The sequence below is a fragment of the Nipponia nippon genome, unplaced genomic scaffold (genome assembly GCF_047370975.1).
Source record: "Nipponia nippon isolate SJK-2023a ecotype South Korea unplaced genomic scaffold, ASM4737097v1 scaffold_1, whole genome shotgun sequence".
In the NCBI taxonomy this organism is placed as follows: Eukaryota; Metazoa; Chordata; class Aves; order Pelecaniformes; family Threskiornithidae; genus Nipponia; species Nipponia nippon.
Window position 1 is genome coordinate 38,589,844 of NW_028262290.1, and position 15,193 is coordinate 38,605,036.

A 15,193-nucleotide genomic window follows, 5' to 3' on the forward strand; every position below is an offset into this window, starting at 1 on the left:
AGACACTGATGGAGGCTGGTCCCTGATTCACTGACAACACCAAGTCTTTCCATTTATTTTCTCTCTGTTGGGGGTGAGGAGAGCAGGAAAGCAAAAGGAAGAAGGAAACCCATCAGTTGCATTCCCCCCCCCATTTTTTTTTAACCTTTCTTTTTCTTAATGTTTCCCTTGTCCTAAAGCAGACACCTGATTTTTCACTCTGCTGCGTGATGGAGGAGCAACTCCATCCAAGCCCCAAAGCAGCTCCTTATCCTGACCCTTGCTTTCCTGTCTCTGTTGTCTCACAGGTGACTTCCACTGTCTGAGGACATCTTCTTAATCACACTGATTGTGCTAGCCAAAATCCATCAGTGTGCTTCACGGATTCAGGGCTGGAGAGGTAGGAAGAAAAATTTAGCAGCTCAGAATAATAGATCAGGCACTGTACAGACTTCTTATTTCCCTGACCAATGAGCCAGAGATTTTGTGAACCAGCTTTTGGGGACGGCATCGAGTAATCCATTCAGTAACTGGCCTGTTTGATTTTTTTTTTTCCCCATAGCTACCTATTTTAAGATAACCAAGAATACTAAAAAATAATTCTTTACATTTTGAAGGAAAAATGTTGAGCAAAATGTGGTTTGCTGAGGGTTAAGGATTGTTATAATGTCCCTTAAAAATGAGAGCTCTTCTTTTGCAAGCAAAAGTGACATTATGGGGCTCGGAAGGATGCTTCAGGTCGGTGGACATTTTTGTAACCTGTGTTAGTCCTCACACAAGGATTATATCCAGCCATGACATATAGGTGGTTTTTAGATAACTTTTCATGAACTCTACTTTTGTAATCACTTGGCTATGGATGCTGGAGGAAAAGCCAATTTTTAGCAGTCAGGTACCTGTCAGGTGATTAATTGCAAACTCATTTTGGAAGTGGTATATTTTGCTCCCCTGGAAAAAAAATCTCTGTTTTGAGCAATTCTGTGTGTGTCTTCCAACACAGTCTCATTCAACTATTCCTTAAAATAGCTCACTGAGGCCAGGAAAATAAGAAGTATTTCAATTAGGAGGTAAAAATTACAGTCATGGAACAGACTAATGTTTATGGTAAATATTGTATTATCTTTTACATTCAAACTTGGTTTCAGGGGATAAAAAGATTGGCTGGAATGTAAGCTTGTAATTTGATTTAAACAACGAGGCATTCAAATGCACAAAGGAGGCAGAAAGCAGCTCTTCTTCCCTGGGGCAGACGAGAAGGCAGCCCGCAACAGAAGAGGTCCCGATCCCTTGCGCAGGCGTTCCCATGTGGAGCAGGGAAAGTGTGCACCCTGGCAGTAGGGATGCCAAGCGGTGCGGGTTCAGGAAGAGTGCAGCTATGCAGTTCGTTGTAAATGAGTGTTAATAAGACTAATATACCACATGTTACCCACACCATTTTACCGCTGTCTGCTATTCCAAGGAGAAAAGCAAAGTGGAGGAGAACAAAAGGGTGGGAGTGACAGGGAGAAGAAAAGAGGGTTGCTGCTGTAATCAGCATTTCACTGAACTGTGAATTTTAACAGGTTCTCTGTAGTTCAGATTGTTATTTTGTCCACTAGGTACCTGTACAAGATAATGATGTCGGCTGACAGAATATTGCAGTACAGCTGAATTCTCATGGACTTTGCAAACTGGTCTCTTGTCCAACGTGCTTCAACCTATATGATTGCAGCTTAGTCATATTGCCACATTGTTTTTGATGCTACATTTAATTTTATGAATAAACTGGTTTCTAAATTGCTAACCAGTTGTCTGATTAGCTGCCACAGATACCATTTAGTCTAAGTGCTCAAGTAAAGCGTAACTGCTGCTTTTATGATATTATCAATGCCCCTGCCATGTCTGTCTAACTGGCATTTATGCAACCTATGCTCATACGATAAAATTCCTTTAGAAATCATTAAAGAAAAGTATGGGCATTTGTGAGTAAAACCAACTGTTATATTTAGTTTTTTGTAAATAGTACATGCTATCTTATGACTTAATGGCAGGTTGAATTTCAGTGCAAAATGTGGCAAACTGTGAAGTATAGGAATGGATCACATATCTTTTGTTCTTTCTCTTCAAATATCCACTCTTGCTTCCCTGAGAAATGAAGGGTATATTTTTTCAGGGTTTATCTTCCAGCCCCCAAGAAGTGCTTATTTTAGTATTTGTGGGGTACAATCTGAAAACATAGGATTTAGCTTGCATTCAAAATGAGCTACTGGAACAAATTTAGATGCTGATTTTCTTGAGATCTGCAATTTGTTCCATGAAAGCAAACACTGTGACCACCAGTCATGCCTGTAAAGGGAAAGCTGATCACCCGATAACGTGCTGGAATACTTGCAGCTGGTGAAGTAGGTCTTGTCATCCCCATTTCATAAGTGGAGACACAGAAAAATGAAGTTTCATCGTGCACTGGGAATGTGGACAAAGCACAGTAACACAAAGATGATGAGCAGGTGCTCACACTGCCCAGACTAGATGCCTGTGATGTGAATTATTTACAGTTAATGAAAAGAGAGAGAAGCTCCTCAGAGGACCATTCAGTGTTAGCCCTGTGAAGCCTGGTAGAATAAATACTTTCTGATCTCATACTCTGTTGGCAGCTTTTTCATAATTTAGGGTTAAGGGACATTGGAACAAGACACAAGAACTGAACAGAAGCCATAAGCTATAATAAATACTGGTCAGGGTAGATACAGCCTTGATGGATGTCGGGCAGCATCGCAGGAGGGCAGCTGCTCCCCATCACAGGATGTGGAGTGTGTTGTGAACCAGCAAGAGTTAATGTAAAGAACATCCCCTCCCCTGTCCCTGTGTTAAATCTGTGCCTACCAGCTATTGCATTTCTCAGTTTCTCATATGTACTTCTGGTCTTGCTTGCTCAAGGTCAAAATATTGTCAACACATCGTCGTGAACAATGTGTGTTAGCTTGTACAGTTGTTTGTTGCAGGGGCGTTTGCTTTTTACACAGCATAAAATGGTTAAACGTGGTGTTTTGCCCACTTATGGCTAGAGCTTTTGTACTTGCTTTATATGGTTACCTGAGTTATTTTCCATCTGTTTCCTCACATCACTTTCAACTGGTTTAATCCTGCTGCCTGATTGTGGCACCTTCCACGATGCAGTGTAATTAACCACAGGCAACTATTCAACATGTTAGAGATGAAAGCAACGTAGCATGTTTTTTTCTGGCTTTGTGACATGTGAAGGCCAAAAGAACAGCTTTATTCTCTCCAAAGCTTCTCTACCATTGCTTAGTGTGTGATCAGAATATTTTTAGATGGCCTTGCAGGTATACAGATATACCTAGGACACCTTGCAATAATATTGCTTTGGCCCCGTAACCAGCCTCTCCACACTGAAAAAAGGGGAATGTTGGCAACTGGTTAATATGTAGCAGAAGAAATTAAATGCCTCTGACAGTAATTGCCTGAAGAAAATTCAGAAGATGAGATAGCAACAACACAGCAGACACAAAATAACTAGATTAAGAGCACAATAGCCATATGTCAACATTAGATTAAGAAAACAGTGCTTAAAATGGTGAGGTCAGAACCTTTGCCAAGAGCCTGACATGTGGTTGCCAAACAAGTTTTGTCGCAGAAAGTAGTGTATGGAAAAGGTGCAAAACCCAGCCTCCCCCTCCAGCCCCTACAATTTGAAATCTCTGTGTGTCCAACTGCGATTGATTACTGCAATTGATGAGGAGTATTAATGGCGGAGGGAAATGTTAAAAATGAAAAACAATTCTTTTTCCATTTCTCAGTCTACTTAGAACTAAATGATGCTAATAAAGCAAGCCATAGTTGGCTAACAAAGTAATTTTTTTCCCCATGTAAATCTTGACTCTTAAAACCTTTGTATTGCATTATGAGCTCCCCCTCCCTACAACTAATGTGAATAATAAAGTGGTAGCTTGCATTAAAAATGAAGCTCATTTTTGGTTGTGCGTTTCTGACAAGATTGATATTGCTGATATCTTAAGGAGGGGGTTTAGTTTCAGGCCTCCTTACATTTCAGTTAAACATGGTGAATTCCTCTGCTCAGTCAAAAATATCCATTTCTAGGAAGTGTGAATATAGAGATGACTACCATAATACCATTTTCAGAACAAAGATAAAGACTCTTATTTTCAGTATCACAGGGTATTACATATACCTATCAGTTAACTTCTCTAAAAATTTGGCATATCAGTGCATTTTATTGAATATCTGTACCCAACAAGATTTTTCTTCCTGTAAAGGTTCCCTCTGAACATCAGGAAACACTTTTTCACTGTGAGGGTGACGAAGCACTGGCACAGGTTGCCCAGGGAGGCTGTGGAGTCTCCATCTTGGAGATATTAAAAATCTGCCTGGACATGGTCCTGGGCAACTGGCTCTGGGTGGCCCTACTTGAGTAGGAGGGTTGGACCAGATACCCTCCAGAAGTCGCCTCCCACCTCAGCCATTCTGTGATTCTGTAAAGAGATGACTGATGCAAAGGGCCTATTAATGATCCTCTCTTTTTTGGGGAACGTCTGGTATATGCTTAGCCTTGCATGTCATCTGTATTATTTTGATAAGAGCAGATAAATAGGCAGCCTGCTGTAAGGTGCCATAGTTAAATAGTTTAGCCTGTTTATTCTAGCTGAAAACCAGAAAAAAAACTTCCTCGGTAAGTATAAGGTATCTGGGTACAGATTTAACCAGATCTACTTCAGGTCTTTTAAAGGTAAAACTGTCAGCAAAATATCATATCCCAAACTGACACAGTTACACCAGTGTGAATTTTTATATGTAGGCCAACTCTTGCTCTACTGTATGTAAAATGAATCATAGGCTGCAGTCCAATTCCCTTAACAAAAAATAATTGGCAGAAACCTCTGCTGCCAGATCTGGCAGTGCAGGAGCTGTATGGGCACACAGGCTGATTTAGTCTGGTTTTCAGAGGCACTTCTTCAGAACAAGGTTACCCTGTGTGAGTGAGGCATCATTAGAAAGTTTACCCTGCTGTTGACCACTTTGTATCCTCACTGTTTACAGGATATTTAACTCCGTGTGCCACTTCACCACTCTTGTGAGGACTATATACCCTGACGCTGGATATTGCTCTGGATATTAGTCCACGAGCAGGTCAGTAGCACAAGTGATATTCCCTGTCTGTCCCATCTTCTTTGCAGGTGCCTCTGCAATGGTACCACCCGGACTCCCAGCAGCTACATCTTGGTGTGGATACTTTGCATATGTGTGTAATCATAAGTTTTGCCCACCGTACAACACAAAAAACATGTGATTTTGAACCCAGCACATTGTGTTCTTTTTTCCTTTGCTGTCTGTTTTCTAAGGTGTTTGCTTCATATAAACCTTTTGTAAACACAGCACCTAGAATTGTACCTTTTTGCACACTCCTACAAATGAAAAATGAAATTATTGACTAATTAACTGACTATAAGATCTGGGGCTTTATGAGAAAAACAGAGGATTCATTAGAATTCAAAGCTTGGCATTATTGCAACGTATGAAAAAACATTTTTGTCATTGGCTAAATTATCACTTACTCAATTTCATCTATCTTATTAAAAGCTATGTCGGAACAGCCTGTTGCTTAAATGAACATACCGCTCCATGAATATGTTGTTTTGATTCCATGGTTCTTTTTTCGTTAAATCTGTTTATGAGCTGAAGGAAGTGAAAGACAAGTGGAAGAAATTAGCAGTTGATATCTCTAGTTCTGACTAGATACTGATACATGTTTAATATTTAGTTGATTTTAGATTTACAAATAATTTTGATATGTATGCAGTACTGAAATGGTAAATATTCCCTTGCTGGGTAAGGCTCAGTAAAAATAACAGTGAATGTAATGTTTAATGGTCGCTATTTTTTAAAAGGTTTTCTTGTCTTTGAAATACATAGGTGACTACTTGGTTTAATAAAGGCTCACTGCAATTAGTGATACACACTTATAAAGAGTCGAAGTGTTCAAATTCAAGCCATGTTAAGGCTTTCTCATGTTTAAAATCCATCCATTAGATTAGGTGGAAGGGTCGTAAAGCATTCTGTGAAATCAGGCGCTGATATATCACTCTTGAAGGGTGTTAATTTGGTTCTCCAGTTCTGATTTGTTTGGAAGAACATATTAATTGCTTGTTAGACAGAATTAAACCATTTTGTGCTACAAAAAAAAAAAAAGCAGAAAAAAAGAAAAAAGATAAAACGGAATTGCTGAGCATAAAAAGCTGGATCTTTGCAGAGCATTAATTCTGATTACAGCAGCTTGTTTTGCAAAAGCCAGAACAAGATGATTCTGTCTTTTTGGATCTTTGAACAGCTCTGAGAAACAAAGGCTGATACTCCTAAGAGATGAGAAACTGAGAGAATTTTATTCCCTGCCAAAAAAATGTTCTTAAGGTCATAGTATTATGTGGTCTGCCTCAGCATCTCTCCTGGCTCACAACTCCAGCAGTCAGGAAAATGATTGCAGAAAAGCTATTTCACTTGAAAGCAAAAGTGCTTGGTTGTGTTGCGGCTGCAGAGATACGGTTGTACCTGGGGCCTGATCCTGCATCTACTGAGCCAGGGCACAGTCCCATTAAAATTAATGGAGCCTAACTTGGGCATCAGGACGTATATGGATTAACTCAAGAACAAAGTCATAACCACCAGGAATCCAGACAGAGCATCTTTTAAAAATGAGGTTCTGCCATGACAGTGTCCATTTTAAAACACCAGCCATTTCAAGCAGATAGATACATAGGTTCGTGCTCTGCGTGTGGCACGACTGTAGAGAAGACAGTGACTGGACAGGCAACAAAGTGAAGGGTAAATGTCCTCATGCTTCATAAAGTTCTTTTTTTTTTTGGAAAAATCATGCTGCTGGATGAATTTTCTAGAAACATAGAATTCACGCAAAACCACATAGAACATAACAGACCCATATTCCCACAGTAGAATTGTAAACATTGATTTAAAAATGACAGGGCAAGGCTGTTCCTCTTTTTATTAAATTGCCTGATATGTTCTCATGAGGGCTACCACTTCTGCCATGTATGACTCAAGTTTATATATGCATAAGAGGTGTATGCTGGAGGAAGGACCTACCTGTTCACATGAGCCTGTCCTGGTGCCTCATTGTGTTTGAACAGAAGTTCCCAGTGCGATCAGTGAAGAGAGGGGCAGCAAGATTCAGAGGAAATCTTAGGGAATATGGTGCTTCTTTGAGGTGGACTGTGTGAAGCTGAGAAGTAATTTTGATTATTTTCTACAATAGTAGTTGATTTCTAGTGTATTGTGTCAACATTACACCTATCTCTTTAACAGCAGGTAGATGAACAGAAAGCAGGTGTGTACACCTACCTGCAAATCTACCAAATACGTAGCCATTTTTTTTGGCTTGACTGTTGAATTAGCTGTGAGACCCAAACTTTGCCATTCTATTTTTTGGAAAATTTTCTGTTTGCTCTGTGGTTATTCTGTGTAAGATCAAGTTTTCATTTTCCTTTTGTTTAGTTCAAATCTCTGGCTTCTTAAAACATGCTATGTTTAAAGCTGAAAGGACGCTAATCAGCTTTTCTTGATAATATGAGTTTGCAGTGTTGCTCTCAAATGGGTGTGAAGAATCCACTTGGGAATTTTATGGATTCAGTATTTCTATTCAATAGACTTCACAGAGTTTGAATACCACGGGGATCCCTTCCAAATCTGAAATAGATGTGCATAGATTCAAAACTTACTTTTTGCAGTGGTCTTACCATATCTTGGCTCTCTGCCTTGCCTGCTTCAGTTCTTATGTCTCCGGCATAGAGCAAGCTCTGATATCTTAGAAACACCAACAGGAGACTTCCTTGTGTAATTTTCTTTTGTATGCCTTAAAACTAGTGATCCAAACCTTGTGCTTTGTTGCTAACAAGCTATGTTTTGCTCTTTCCTCCTTAACTCTTTAACAGCCTACCAAACCTCTTGTTTTGTCTGCCTGCTGTATTTCTGCCTTATCTTCACCTCTGAGCTCTCTGAGCCAGGAGCTGTTGCCTAAACTTGACATTGTCACTGCCAGTCACTTGATCTTGGCTGTGAGTCCATGCATGCTACCAAATGCAAAAAAACCCCAAACCCACACACATCTCCTGTATTAGGGCTGATCTTACCCTTCGGTAAAACAATGCTAAGGGTTTTTTTGGTGGTTTTTTTGTTTGTTTGTTTTTTTGTTTTTTAAGGCATTTGAGACATTTGTGCTTTAGGAATGATATTTATTGGTCGTAAGGGATTGCTACTAACTTACATCATCAGGTTCAAATTAAAGTGGTTAGCTCAAGCACAAATGCTTGAATTTCTCAATTGAAGGAAATATTAAAACAACTTTTGGCTTTTTCTAAATTTCTGTAACTTTGTTTGTGAGATAAAGGTCATCCAATTTTTCAGATTCACTTGTCTAAACTTGTTTTGTCCATCTGTTTTTGTCCTGGCATGCACACCAGTAAATCCTTCATGTAAATGCTGTTTTATTGTTCTTCCAGAACAGTGAGGATGAACACTCAGGAATATTATTGGTCTCTAAATAAAATAGAATTGTTCTCATTTTCTCTAAACAGGAAAATATCCATTAGCAAGACAGATAGGGATGTGAAGTCCATAGCAAAATAATGATACTATATTTGTTAGTAATCAAGATAAAATATGCCTTCATTTTTAAAATGATACCTAAGATACAGTGAAACAACAGGGATGTAAATAATTAAAAATATTTTAACATCAATGTTTGTTCTTTTTAGCTTTTTTTTAATTTCTGAGGGACTCTTTCATAGCCATCTTCAGATTTGGCCACAATTTAGCGGGCATGTATTTCAGCACTTTGCAGCAAAGCAAATTGCTTAAGCTTTTATATATTTATAAAATATATATGAATTATAAATGTTGTATACTTTTACACTATAAAAACCTAATAATCCTTGCTATTGTCACGCCAATGCGGGGGGGGGGGTAGGTGGAAATAGTGTAAAATTTATAAAGTGTCTGTTGATTCAAGGTTTCGGAGTCAGATTCTGATCCGTATTTAGATTTGCTAAATTACAGAAGAGTGTCAGTGAGATAGGACTGTCAGAGGCTTACATGTTTCAGAGAAAACTGAAAACAGGAATGCCTTAAATTGTTAGAAACTAATGACAAAGTCAGTGTGGGTGAGCACTGAACAAAGAAAGAGACAAGGCAGAACAAAATGCTTCAGCAATGTTGCTGTTTTCTGGCAGTAATGCTTTCTGTACCTATATGATGGGGAAAGACAGTGACCCTGTTGTCACATGAAGTTGTCACCACAGGAGCAGTGAATATGACTTTCAAGCAGGATGGGCTAGGTCAGGGTTTTACCTGAGGTGGCACATGAGGATGATGATGACAGGCAAAAATAGTTCAGCAGGGCACGGCGCAGCCGCCACGAAGGACTTACCTTCACCTGGCAGCAGCCCTGCTCAGTTCATGCCATGGCACAAGGCATAGCAGAGCCTGACTGGAGCTAGTATTGTCAGTTCTATTGGGGAAATGCTAGTTGGCTCGAAAAGGTATTGCTCTTTCTAAAATAAATAATTGTATTGTTGAATAACTGCTGTTGCATATCAGCGTTTGGAGTGATGTGAAGGAAACTGTTTCTCTCTAGGATGCCTCTGTGAATTGTTGTTCTCTGGAAAGCAGTCAACTAAGAAGCAAAAAGGGCACATCAAAAACATAGTATTTGGGTGAAATTGAGGCAAAGACAAGCAAAAGACAAGTTAATGCATCAGAATTATTTGTGTAACGCAGCAGCAACAATTTTACATAATTTCCACAGGAGAAAACATGGCCTGCGAATTTCCCTTTTCCATGTCAATTAGCTTTCCTCATGCTTCACCAAATGCCTTTAGCAGCACCTAGAATTATTTTGATAATGGAAGTTTAACTTGGCAAGAGGCAGAGGAACTCAGTCAAGGCCAGAATAATGAAACAAACCCTTTGCATTGACAAAGGAGAACCCCACCCCCCCTTGACTCCTGGGCTGTGGCACACGAGTGTTCACACCACCTCCTCACGCAGCACAGTGGTTTGAAGTTATAGGTTGATTTTTTACAGGCTGCACCAACCTGAACAGATTGTACTGCAGTCAGACTGAGATAAAACGGTCTGGATTCTTGACTATATGGACATTGCTATTATATATCCAGTTTTCCTTGAACATCTTTTCTTTTTTCATCTGGTTGGTAGAAAAATAACACTTTGCTATTTGTTCAGTGGTTTGGGTTGGCTGAAGCTCAAGCTACCGGGTCTGCCCAGGCTGTGCGTGCCCTGGATGGCAGCTGGGCATGCACAGATGAACTCTAAAGGTACACTGAGCCTCAAGTGCCAGGATATACTGGTATGCCTGTATTTGCATAGCAGATTTGATATAATCCGTATGCATCATCTCTCTTGTACCTGCATTATAGAAGAATCAGGAGCAGAAATATGGCAGTCCTAGATATGGGCACCAGTTCACAGGCTGTTGTCTTTCCGTTGTTACCCTAAGTGGGAAAGCTTCAGCGTATGCTGCTCTTAGGACTACCTTCAAAGAGTGGCCACAACAAAATTTTGTCTAGGTAGACCTTTTTGGTTTGCCATATTCAGGCCTTGCCATGCCAATGGATTGCTACATACCAGGAGGAGTTTTATGGATATTGCACTGGCAAGAATCCCCAAAGAAAAATAGAACCATTTTGCTTCTAATGGAACACAACACTCAAACCTCATCTTGTAAGTACTTTGAATTGAATCCTCAGCTGGTGCAAATTGGCTCCACTCCGCAGAGGAACAGCGTCTCTGTGTGCCAGTGCTCTCAGTGGCTTCAGTGGGAGCTCTTCATACTGAGCATTTGCAAAAGCAAACCTGCGGCAAATGAGCCTGACTTGAATGTGTTTGTGAGCGTAGATAGATCTTGTCACAAACCAGAGAACAAATTTTATTTGAACTCTGTCCCCCTCGTAACTTTTTCTTTGCAATCCTCAATATGTTTTTGCATTTAGGGACTGACGAGACCTTCTGTAGCTGTGCTAACACATGCCAGTTCCCCTGGGTTAGACTAAAAAGCTGTTTAGCCTGGTAAAATTCCTCACAGCTGTTAACCAAAGATTGTGTTGGATGAGGGGCATGCCCCATATGTCAGAGGGTGCTGAGTTCACATGTTGATAGGGTTTCACATTTTAATTTTGCTCTCTAAAACCACAAATAACAAAGACAAAACTGCAAGTCTCCCATGAGAGAACAATTGCAAATAAAGCAAATTATGATTGATTTTAGTTTGACAGCTGAGTATTATTTTGCCTACCTAACCCAGGAGTACATAAATATTCACCAGAGAAATGAGTGACCTGCCTCATCTTTTGCCTTGTAAAGTCATTTTGGCCACAGTTCTGTAAAGACAAGTACATGCTCAGCTTTCAGTATGAGGGCTGTGATTAAAAGTAGCTTTATCTCTTTCGGAACAAAGCTGGCTACGTATGTTCAGGCATGAACACACATCTGAACACACCATCGAGTTACAACACCTCTACAAGCAATGCCCCATCCTCTGCATATCGTAATCGATTGTGTGTGGGTTCTCTAGTTAACCAACCACTTACAAAGTAACATGCATTATTAAAACTGTTTTTATTAAGATTTAAGTTGAGTTGCATTACCTCTCAATGCTGTTTCAAACTTTGATTGCATGGTTTTACAAAAATTGAAACAGACTTTTTCCAGGATGCCAATAGACGTTATAAAATGCTTTTTATTTAGTTGAAGAGATTTTCTCCCCTTTTTGGGGTGGTGGCTTTTACAAGTAATTCAGAGGGTTACTTCTTACTATGGAATGACAACAGCAAATCTGAACTGCTGATTTATACCAACCAAGTTTCATAAAACACAAAGGGTTTTTAATTATTGACAAGAAACATATTGTTCAGGGTAAAACAAAATTACAAATGTGTCTGCGTAGCAGTGTATGAGTTAATTCAGACTGACTTGGAAATGAGAACTATTTTGGGTGAAAGAGGAAGGCAAAAGCAAGCCTAAAGCTCTCTATAAGGCTGACAGTGGTTGTACCAAACAAGTCCTCTTTCAAAAGCCTCTCCCTTCAGTGTGGTGGCTTAACAACATACTGATAGCACAGGTAAGTTGCACAATTGCCTTAGGTTTGAAAGAAAAGTGTGAACACACCCAGTATATTGGAAACAAATATTCTGAAGGTTGCTCACAGGCTTTGTTGGAACATGTCTAGCTCTCTGCAGCACGTAAACAGTAACATAAGGGTTGATTTTAAACTTATCAAACTTTCAACCAAGTGTGGGTTTTCTGAGGGAAGTCACATATATCATTACCCTACACTGACTTACATCTTGGGACCCTTCCCTTATCTACTGATAAATGAGAACAGTGGAGTCACTTCACTGGTCAGGGTATCAAGCAAGTTTTCAAGATGGTCTTGTAAAATTTTACATGCAATGTTTAAAATTAAGTAAGTCATTGTAAATGCAGCAAAGTGCTATGCATCCCTTCTCTTAGTTCCCTTAAACCTTAGCATGAGTGGTAGTGGTGGCTACCAGTTCTGCACCAGGAAGGATGATTAAAAACAACTCAGACAGAAAGGGAAAAAAAGGTCATTTTGTCCTTCCCTAACTTTCTTTCCGAGCCTAAGAACACTTATTTGTGTAGTTTAATTTAATTTATGTATCTCACTGTGATCTCATGGAGTCATCTGAATGAATCCTGTGAGCAAAATTAAGAGGTTTTATTTCCATTCTTCTTTTTCCTAATCACAGAATTATGTCCAATAAAAAAGAAACAAGATTTTAAATATTTAGGAGCTGAGTTTAGACTGGCAATACACACAAAGTTTATAGGCCAAAGTTTTCAAATATTCTGCCTAGTTTTACATTCCAGATTTGCCTCTTCCATAAAAAAGCCACTATACCTTTTGGCGTTAATGGGAAATACAGGCACTCAGCAGTTTTAAGTCAAACCATTTTCGTGCAAATATTAGGTCCAAATAGGAGTCCGGGCACTTAATTGTTTCTGAGTCTTGCTTTAAATGTCTAAGATTATACCCCTAAAGATTCCTGCTGAGGACATTACTTCAGAGCACCTAGCTTTTGGGGTTTAATGACACCCCAAAGCCTGCAGTTCTTCTCTGGATGCTGAGAGCAACCTCCTTCCTGGCACGGCTGGCAGAGCTGCTCCATTTCCAGCCCGTACCTTGGCACAACAAGGATCCAGCAAGAGTGGTTTTGGCAACACTTGGCTCCTTCTCTGCGGCAACAGCAGGTGCCTACTGAAATGTTGTAATGCTCCTCTGTGCAGGGCTTAACCCCTTTTTTTGGATGAAAGCTGTAAGACTAACGTGGGCTTGGGAGCCTGCCACCAGGCACTGTGTTTGAAAACTTTGGTCCAACCTTTGTTAGGTCATACTGGAATTGCAGATTTCTGGTTCTGCTTTTAAAATGAGTGCTCACATCAGTGTGATGCACAAGCTGCGAAATCTTCCTCTAAATTTGTTTTATTACTTTTATATATGGTATAAACTACAGAATATTTTACAGTCTCCATATTAAATTCACTAAAGGTAGAAGCAGTTGGAATTTAAGCACGTTGTATTACATTCCCTACATGGACATGAACTTACCAGTGTACAAGTAGAAACTGCTCTTCCTGCTGTACACTCTTCATCCTTAACCTTTTAGCATGGTAAGAATAAAAGATACAATACATTACAGGAGGGCAAAGGGGGAAGGAAAAAGATTTTACATGAGTTACAATGAAGAATGAATTAATGGCTTAAGCTCAAACATGAGAGCTATGAACTGTTGAATTCCTACCCTGAATTTAAGGGTATGGCTTTTGACAGGTTGCTGAGAGCCAGAATTTTTACAAATTCCTCAAGTTTTTCTACTTAATTATTGTTGAATCACTTAGATGCCTAAATGCACCTATAAGCTGAGAAGGTAAATGATGACCCACTGTATTTTGCGCCTGCAATGTTGCACTGCAGCTAATCACCAGGATTCAGATGGAAGTCATGTTCTCTGTTGTAAGAAGTATTGTAAAGAATCTGTCATGCTTGATTTCTTAAAAAAGAAAAGGCTAAGTCTGTACTCATGTTAATGTTAATGAAGTACTCTGTGTTTATTTCAGTGCAAATCTGTTATACTGCTGTGAAAAAAATGCTATAATTCTCATGTTGTAAACTAGAACATTCTTTAGACTGTAATATAAAGGGCTTGGCTCAAACTCTCTACAGGTAAATGAAAAAAGCTAAGGTGTTACTAAGGCAACATAATATGTAGTAAACAAGAAATAAGAACCGCTACAGGATTTAAACAACATGCTAATATATGCTGAAAGCCCTGGAAAATATAAGGAATCTGATCTGGGTCAGATCAGTTAACAACATTGTTCCATTTTGGTGGATATTGTTAAATTTGGCCCAAGATGATTCTGAAAATCCTGGGACTGATTGTCGGGAAGTGTTATGGGGATCTAATTAACTGATTATAGTCTGTTGTGTAACTTGCTCATAGTCAGGTACTCTTGTGTTCTGTAAAACAAAAACCCACCAGTTACACACCAATAGACTCTAGAAATAGAGGTGGTTTTGATATTATCATTGCATATTATTGCATTGACATTATCATTGCATATTTTCTTAGGAATTTTTTAATCACAATAATGTAGAATTCAAAAGTATCTTAAGGAAGGCACCATATGAAATCTGTAACCCTATATGTTTGTCATCAATGCATTTGGAGAGCTTCTCACTGACCTGAAGAATGGCAAGTTCAGTGTTTCTTTTCTTACTGCATTGAATTTTTAATTCCTTACTGATACACATGCAAGAATTATAACTTTTCAAGAGCTGAAAGGGTTTTTCCTCAAGTCTACCTAGATAAATCCATAATAAGGAGGTGATAGTAGTTTCCAGTTGAGTTTCAAAAGAGATTTCACAGTCACTGAGGAAAACAATCATTTGGCCCAAAGAGAAAAAAAAAGGTTATAAAATAAATAAAATAAGGGGCATTGAAGGCAGTGGTAGGTTGTAGAGTGAGAGTGGGGGAGCTCGGGTGCCTGCATTCTCTTTTAAAATTTTCTAATTAAGTAGTAATTCTCCATTTTTTTGTTTCTTTTACACTAAAATTTTACCATAATTTGAAGTAAATTTTCTGCCTTCCCA